The sequence below is a fragment of the Tursiops truncatus genome, chromosome 14, assembly GCF_011762595.2.
Source record: "Tursiops truncatus isolate mTurTru1 chromosome 14, mTurTru1.mat.Y, whole genome shotgun sequence".
Classification (NCBI taxonomy): Eukaryota; Metazoa; Chordata; class Mammalia; order Artiodactyla; family Delphinidae; genus Tursiops; species Tursiops truncatus.
The window spans coordinates 74,167,698-74,174,917 of NC_047047.1; the positions used below are offsets into that span (position 1 = coordinate 74,167,698).

Sequence of the window (7,220 nt, forward strand, 5' to 3'; positions counted from 1 at the left end):
CTGGATTGAAGGGAAGAACTTCAACATGGTGAGTTTTATAATTCAGTTCTTCGCATTGTCAGCCCTCCTGCCAGCACAGGGCCAGGGGCAGGGGTGAGGCGGGATGGTTTCTTTGGGGGTGCAGAGAATGCAGCCTGTTGTGTTGTGTGGTGGCCGGGTCCTGGGTCTGCTGGCCAAGTGGTGGGGACCGAAGGCGGGAGGAGGGCTACCGGAAGCCGAAGGCCTATGCGCCTTGAATCGGCAGGGGAAGCACCTGGGGCTCTAAGCGAGGGGCCTGTGTTCCGCCCGACTTATGCGAGGTCCTGCCTCTCGGGCCTTGGGTGGAACTCGCTCCCTCTAGTTGGAACAATTTATTCCCCTCCGTCTCCTCTCCACTGACCTCCCCCCGGCTCATTCTGTCCCAGTCACAGTGGCGCCTGCCGCTCCCCACAGGTACCACACGTGTCCTGCCTCAGGGCCTTTGCTCTGGTTGTTCCCTTTGCCTGGAACACTGTTCCCTCTCTGCCCACTCGTCTAAAACTCTTCACTCTCTTCGAGTATTTGCTCAAACAAATGAAGCAAAACCCGACCACCCTATTCAATTCTGCAAACTGAATGCTCTTACCTGCCCCTTCTGTCTTTTGTCCACAGTACTTATTACCTTATGATGTACTGTTTTAATGTACATATTTATTAGGTTTATTTTTTAATGTCTTTCTTTCTCCACCAGAATGTAAGTTCCCTGAGGAGGACCTTTGTTCTGGTCACTACCAGAAGAGTGCCTGGTACATAGTAGGTGATCAAAAAATAAACGAATCTGTCTTAAGAGGATTGGATGGTAGTTAACCCCACCTCACGGGGCGCTGGAGAATCTACTGGGTATTGTTTGGAAACATGCTTTCCAATAAATGAGGATCCACTGTTTTTCAAGCTCACGCTCAAAGGCTGAGGACCTACTACGGGGAGAGTGAGGTTGAAGAGGCTCTGAACACAGGACCGGAGGGGAAGTCTTGGTGGAATAAACATGCGAAATAGGCCTGTGCCATTGGCTGGTGGAATCAGCCACTCAAATGGTGATGTCTGCCATATTGGGCATCAGAAACTATTGTGAGCTGAGCCACGGGTGGCTTGTTAATGACAGTAGTTAACCTGCTGAAGTGGACAATACTTTCTTGGGCAGAAGGGTGGGGATGGAGGTACAGCTACATGGTGGGAGGTGGTATGGCCCTAGTGAATCCCAGCCTTGCTGTAGCCTGTAGCCCACTGGAGTGTCCATGCAAATGCATGACATATGTTTAGGGTCTGAAAGAAAACATCTTGCCCTCCCCTGGGTCATGCCTCCTGTGTAGGCTGCTCTGGGTTCAAAGTGCAGAATGGGAGAGCCATGGAGTCTGGTGGGCATCAGAGGGCATATCACCAAACTGCTTATGACTCAGGCTTTTTGGCTGCCTCTGGCACCTTTGACCCTCCTTTGCCCTCCACCCTGTCGCTCTTTCTCAGACCCCTGTTACCCAAGGCGCTGGGTTCTACACAGGCATAGAACGTGTGTAATCTGACCTAGCTGTGAGTGGGGCTGCTGTTCAGCTTGGCTAATCGCTCTCACACAATCCCAGTTATTTTGGAAGGGGGTGTGCACGTGATCAAGAGGGGTGCCCACGTGACCAAGAGGGGGTGTCCATGTGATTGGCACGCCTGTGTGTGACAGGGCAGGGCCCTGAATACAGTCTGAGTGTTAGACGTGTCATCCTTCTCATTAGGATTAAGCAAGACGAGTTTCTTTGTTTTCCCTGTTAGTTCATAACTTTACACCTCTTGGCACAGGTTTATTCTGAGGTGATAACATCAGTGTCTGCGCATCAAGTATGTCATCCCATTTTTCTTCCCGTTTCCAAATTAAATCGAGCTACAAATTTGTATTGTACAATAACAGAAGACTCCATTTTTAGACCGTTTTCCTCTGGAGTCCATGCAGGGGCACCAGGCACGGAGGACTTCAGCTGCTGAGACCTTTCCTATTGTCTCCAGAACCCTGCCAGCAGCGCCTTCAGCCGCAGCCTGCTCAGGATTGCGGAAAAATCAAGAGCCAGGTGCGTTTAATGCCTCTTCCTCCCCAAACCCCCAAAACAGCTTCCTCACTGCAAAACCAAACCAAGCTCAGGGGATTGGTAGTGCCTGGAGGGAATCTGGGGCTGGAAACAAGGGACCCGAGGCCAGTGGTGTTCACACACGGGCTCTCAGTGCCCCCTGGGGGGCCACGACGCTCAGGCAAGCTCCCTCTAGACTCCCTGCCTCTGGCTTCTGAATTTGTCACCAAAGCAGGTTCATCTGGCCCGAGGCCCGAGGTTGAGCTAATCTTTACAATCAGGAGGGACTTTGCAGTGATTAAAGAGGCATTTCCTGCTGACATGTTGGTGCTAGCAGCTTCCAAGTCATCTAGAAGAGGAGCTGACATGTAGAGCCCTGGGAGAGTGGCTGGTCCTCGCTGGGGCAGCGTCCGGGGTGGTCTGCACCAAGCGCGCAGCTCTCTTGTGAGACCATCCTAGCACTTTCCTCTGTAGTGCGTGCGTTCACCGTCATGGTCAATGTAGGTGGCAGGGCAGGCTTGAGTTTGAGTAGAGACAGTTGTCTTGTGTGAGGTATGGTTACCTTCCAATTATTTCCAGAGCTTGGAAAAACTGGAGGATCCAGGAAGGAGAGAGCAGGCTTTCCTCCCTTCATGGGAACGCCCCCACGACTAGAGGATGGATATATACACTTCAGGGGGCCTCCTTCTTATAGAAGGAGGAAGAGAGCCCACGGGAGGTCAGGCCTTAGCTGCAAACAAAGAACTTGGGGAAAAAATGGGTGTGTATTAGGATACTGTCAGATGCAAGTGATAAAAATGTAACCCAAAATATCTTAAGCAAAGTAGGGAATTTATTATTGGCTGAAGGTCCTGGGGTAGAGGTCTGGCTCAAATGGCATCATCGGGGCTCTGTTTGCTCAAGTCCTTGGCTCTGCTCCCCACTACCGCTGGCTTTGCTCTGCAGATAGCTTTCGCCCTGGGCTGCAGAAGATGGCTGCTGACAGCCTTAGACTCATATGCTCCCCGCTTGGCACCAGCACTTGATCAAAGCGACTTCTATGTCCCAGCTTATTTAGAGAAGACATAAGACTGGCGCTGCGTGGTCATTTGCCAGTGGGCTGGGCCAGGAGAGCGTGGTCTTGAGGACATGCCTGCTGATAGAGCTCCATGACCGCGTGGAGACGAGTGCCCACAATGGGAGCCAAGAAAATACTCAGCTTCTTCCTTTGCCCTCTCCAGGGGCCCATCTCTCTTCCATTTAGCACTCCCCAGGGCCAAGGGCTAATCATTTGGGCTTAGAATGAAAAGGAGAAAACTTATAGGAATAAATGCAAAGTTTTACATTTTAGATCATTTGTCCATGTAGCTGAGAATTGCTCTGATCCAGTTACTTTTGGATGCCTCCTGTTTTCCCTTTTTTTGAACAGTAGTGTGTATAGCAGTTATCTTGGGCTTGTCCACCATTGTACGTTGGGTGTGTAAGGGGCAGATAATGTGTCACTCTGGTTCTGGGTCTTTAGTGGAGACACCACAGAAGAGGAACTGTACCTGTGGGCCCTCACGGGGGTTTGGACCAGGTTTAGGTGGAAAGATCCTGGAAGTCAAGCCTTGCCATGATGGAGTGAGATCTGGGCACCCTTGGGGAGAGCATGAGGGCATTTTGCACGTCAAGGCATGTGAATTGTCACGTCTGTGGCAGGGTGAATTTTTTTTTTTAACATCTTTATTGGGGTATAGTTGCTTTACAATGGTGTGTTAGTTTCTGCTTTCTAACAAAGTGAAGCAGTTATACATATACATATGTTCCCATATCTCCTCCCTCTTGCTTCTCCCTCCCTCCCACCCTCCCTATCCCAACCCTCTAGGTCATTGCAAAGCACCGAGCTGATCTCCCTGTGCTATGCGGCTGCTTCCCACTAGGCAGGGTGAATACACAGGGATATCAGCTTGGTGCTTTGTGACCGCCTGGAGGGGTGGGATAGGGAGGGTGGGAGGGAGGGAGAAGCAAGAGGGAGGAGATATGGGAACATATGTATATGTATAACTGATTCACTTTGTTAGAAAGCAGAAACTAACACACCATTGTAAAGCAACTATACCCCAATAAAGATGTTAAAAAAAAAAAAAAGACACCCATCTGGTGGGAAGCAGCCGCATAGCACAGGGAGATCAGCTCGGTGCTTTGCAATGACCTAGAGGGTTGGGATAGGGAGGGTGGGAGGGAGGCTCACAAGGGAGGGGATATGGGGACATGTGTATGCATATGCTGATTCACTTTGTTGTGCAACAGAAACGAACATGATATTGTGAAGCAATTATACTCCAATAAAGATCTACTAAAAATATAAAGAAAAAAAAAGATGCCCATGATGATATCTCCCATCCACATGTTCCTTTTGCAACGTGACGTCACGGCCCACCAGGAAGGGGCAGGTCTTTGTCCTCCTTCCCCGAACCTGGGTGGGGTTTGCAACTGCTTCAGTGAGCAGAGTGTGGGGACGTGGGGCTCTGGGCTTCCAAGGCTAGATCATAGTGGTTGATAAAGGTTCAGACTGGTTCTTCCTCTTTTAGGACACTTGCTGCGGGGAAGCCCAGGCTGTGTGAAGAGGCTCCACGCAGGTGTTTTGGCTAGTAGCCCTGGCATCAGTCGCCAGACACCTGAGTGAGGAAGGCTCCAGCCCAGCCCCCGCCGTACTAAAACTGTGTGAAAGAACCACCTTGCCGAGCCTGCCAACCTCCCAAACTGTAGGTGATAATAATAATAGTAGTAGTAGCAGTAATAGTAATAATAGTAATAATAATAATACATGTTTCATGTCACAAAGTTTGGAGTGTTTTTTACACAACAATGAATAATGAGGGTGCTCGATATGAAGATCACAGGGAAGTCTTAACCGTCTACAACCTGGAGATGAGCTGGAGCCACGGCTACTTAAGCTCTAAAATACATTTTAAGAACAACGATTTGGGTTGGAAGGAGCTGCCTGGAGTGTGGAGTTAATTAGGGAAGTCAATGTAGGCATTAAACAGATGGTTGAACTTTTGGGGTGGGAGAACAGAGGCAGTGGGACATCTTGGCTAACAGTATTATTAACAACATTGCCAGGAAGAGCCAATATTCCTCAGAAACTTCCCTTCGGCGGGTGGAGATGAAGAAATAGAATTGCCAGTTCTGTTTCCCACGTCTCCTTCTGCTTGGGGCAAAGTCTGGCTGGTGGGGAGTATGGCGTGTGAACCCTAATGGGAGCTCTGTCGGTTCTCATGACTTGAGTCATTTTTGCTGAAAATCTGTCAGGTCTCCCCAACCCCCCTCCCCCCCAAACCTTCCCGAATCACCCGGTTCTCACTGGTCGCTCTCACTGCAGTTAGCATCCATCCCACAGGGCTTAGCCCTTCACTGCAGTTTTTCCCTCTGCTGCCCTCAGGACAAAAGCCTGACTGGGCTGCTCACTAGCTCACCTCCCTTCTCCTGGCTGCATTCCTTATCCGCAGCCTTCCAGAAGAACTGACAGCTATGTGAAAGTACTGTCCCTTTTCTTGGGCCCTTGCAGATGCTGCTAATTCTTTCAGAAATGTTATTTCTCCTGCTCTCTTCCCTGCTCCTCCCTCCCTCCCTCCCCACCACCACCTCACCGGGAAACACACAACACTCCTCCCCCACAACTTCCCCTCTGTATCCCGCCCATGCCTAGCCACCTCCCAGATTCCCATTAAGAAGCCACTTCCTCCAGGAAGCCTTCCATGCTGCTTCTGGGACTGGGCTAGGGTTCTCCCTTGCTTGTGCCTCCCCTCCTCACACATTGTTTTGCTCTTAGAATTGTCTGGTTGCTGGTTCCATCTAGAAGGTGGCCTCTCTGAAAGTGGGGACTGTGTTTGGTTCATCTCAGAACCTGTTTTTGTCAGTTTGTGACCCTCCTCGGCCAAGGATTTCCTTTACGCAGGGCCAGGGCTTCGTCTTCACACCTCATGGGGATGAGCACACATTAGGGCTCTGTAAAGCTTGTTGACTAGCACCGTGATAAGTTTTGCAGAGAGCATTCAGAGACCTAATCATGCATGAGCTTCTCAGTCTAGCGTAATGGACAAGGATGTGGGCTCTGGAGTCAGCAAAAGACCTGCTTTGAGCCACGGCTTCTTGCTGTGACAGTCACGGGGGTCGGCTGCTCAGACTTCCGGCCAAGAAAGAACTTGTCACGGAGCTGTGGGGAGGGCACTTAGCTGATGGCCTCGCGCTGCAGCACCTTTGGGGCCCTTCACAGTGTTTGAGGCCAGGCTGCTCTCAGCCTGGGCATCCCCCAGCCAATGACTGAGTGCAGTGGGGATGCTGGGGCCTGGACATCTCTGCTCAGTGCGAGGCCCTCTGTGTGCAGCCTTTGCTGGAGTTACCTGTTGGGCTATTGAGATTTTCTCAGATATGTACCCCGGTGTGACGCTCTTCTGCTCAATCTCCCTTCCTCTCTGTTCTCCTTTCACAGGTGTCAGGACTGCATTGCAGTGTGAAGACTCCCCTCGTGCTCCTGCCCCCGGCCCTGTTTATCTTTCACAGGCGTTATTCCAATAAATCTCTGGCATTTCTGACTTATCTTGGCGTCTGCTTCCCAGAGAACCACCTGACACACTCTGTGACCTTAGACAAGCTTCTTAAATGGTCTGTGCCTCAGTTTCCTTATTTGTAAAATGGGCATAGTAACAGTAATGATTTCATAGTTTAATAGTGAGGCTTCGTTACATGTTAATTACGCGTTAAGTGCTTAGTTTCGTTTCTGCCACATAATAAGCACTCAAACAAAAGTATTAGTTACAGCTACTTAATGCTCATATACATGAGACTTGGTGCTTCCCAAGAGTCCAGCACCCAGCACCCAGCTCAAGATCCGGCATGTAGTAGGTACTCAGTAAACACTTGGTGGGTGAGTGGAAGTCAGTGGGGCTAAGCAAGGTTTCCCAGTGGAGCACCAAGTGCAGTCCCTGACCAGTCTCTGCAAATGGACCTGTATCCCCAGATAACCCACCGAGTAAAGTCTCCCATCAGCTGGGCCAGGATGAAAAGACCCCCACCTCCCCCCGGGGACCACCAGCAAGGCTTCTTTGTCCCAGTTAGTCCTGCCAGCAAGTGGGTTTCCAGAATCCAGAGCAGCCCCATCACAGGGCAGGGGGAAGGGGCAAGTGGGGGAAA

General features: G+C 50.6%; 1 long non-coding RNA gene across 1 annotated transcript; it reads left to right on the top strand.

The window, feature by feature from the left end:
• Positions 1-1,649: 1,649 nt before the first annotated feature.
• On the top strand, positions 1,650-6,623 carry LOC141276405 (uncharacterized). The gene is made up of 3 exons (XR_012325906.1): positions 1,650-2,066; positions 4,616-4,789; positions 6,520-6,623. It is a non-coding gene; the product is annotated as an uncharacterized lncRNA (long non-coding RNA).
• Positions 6,624-7,220: the final 597 nt, after the last annotated feature.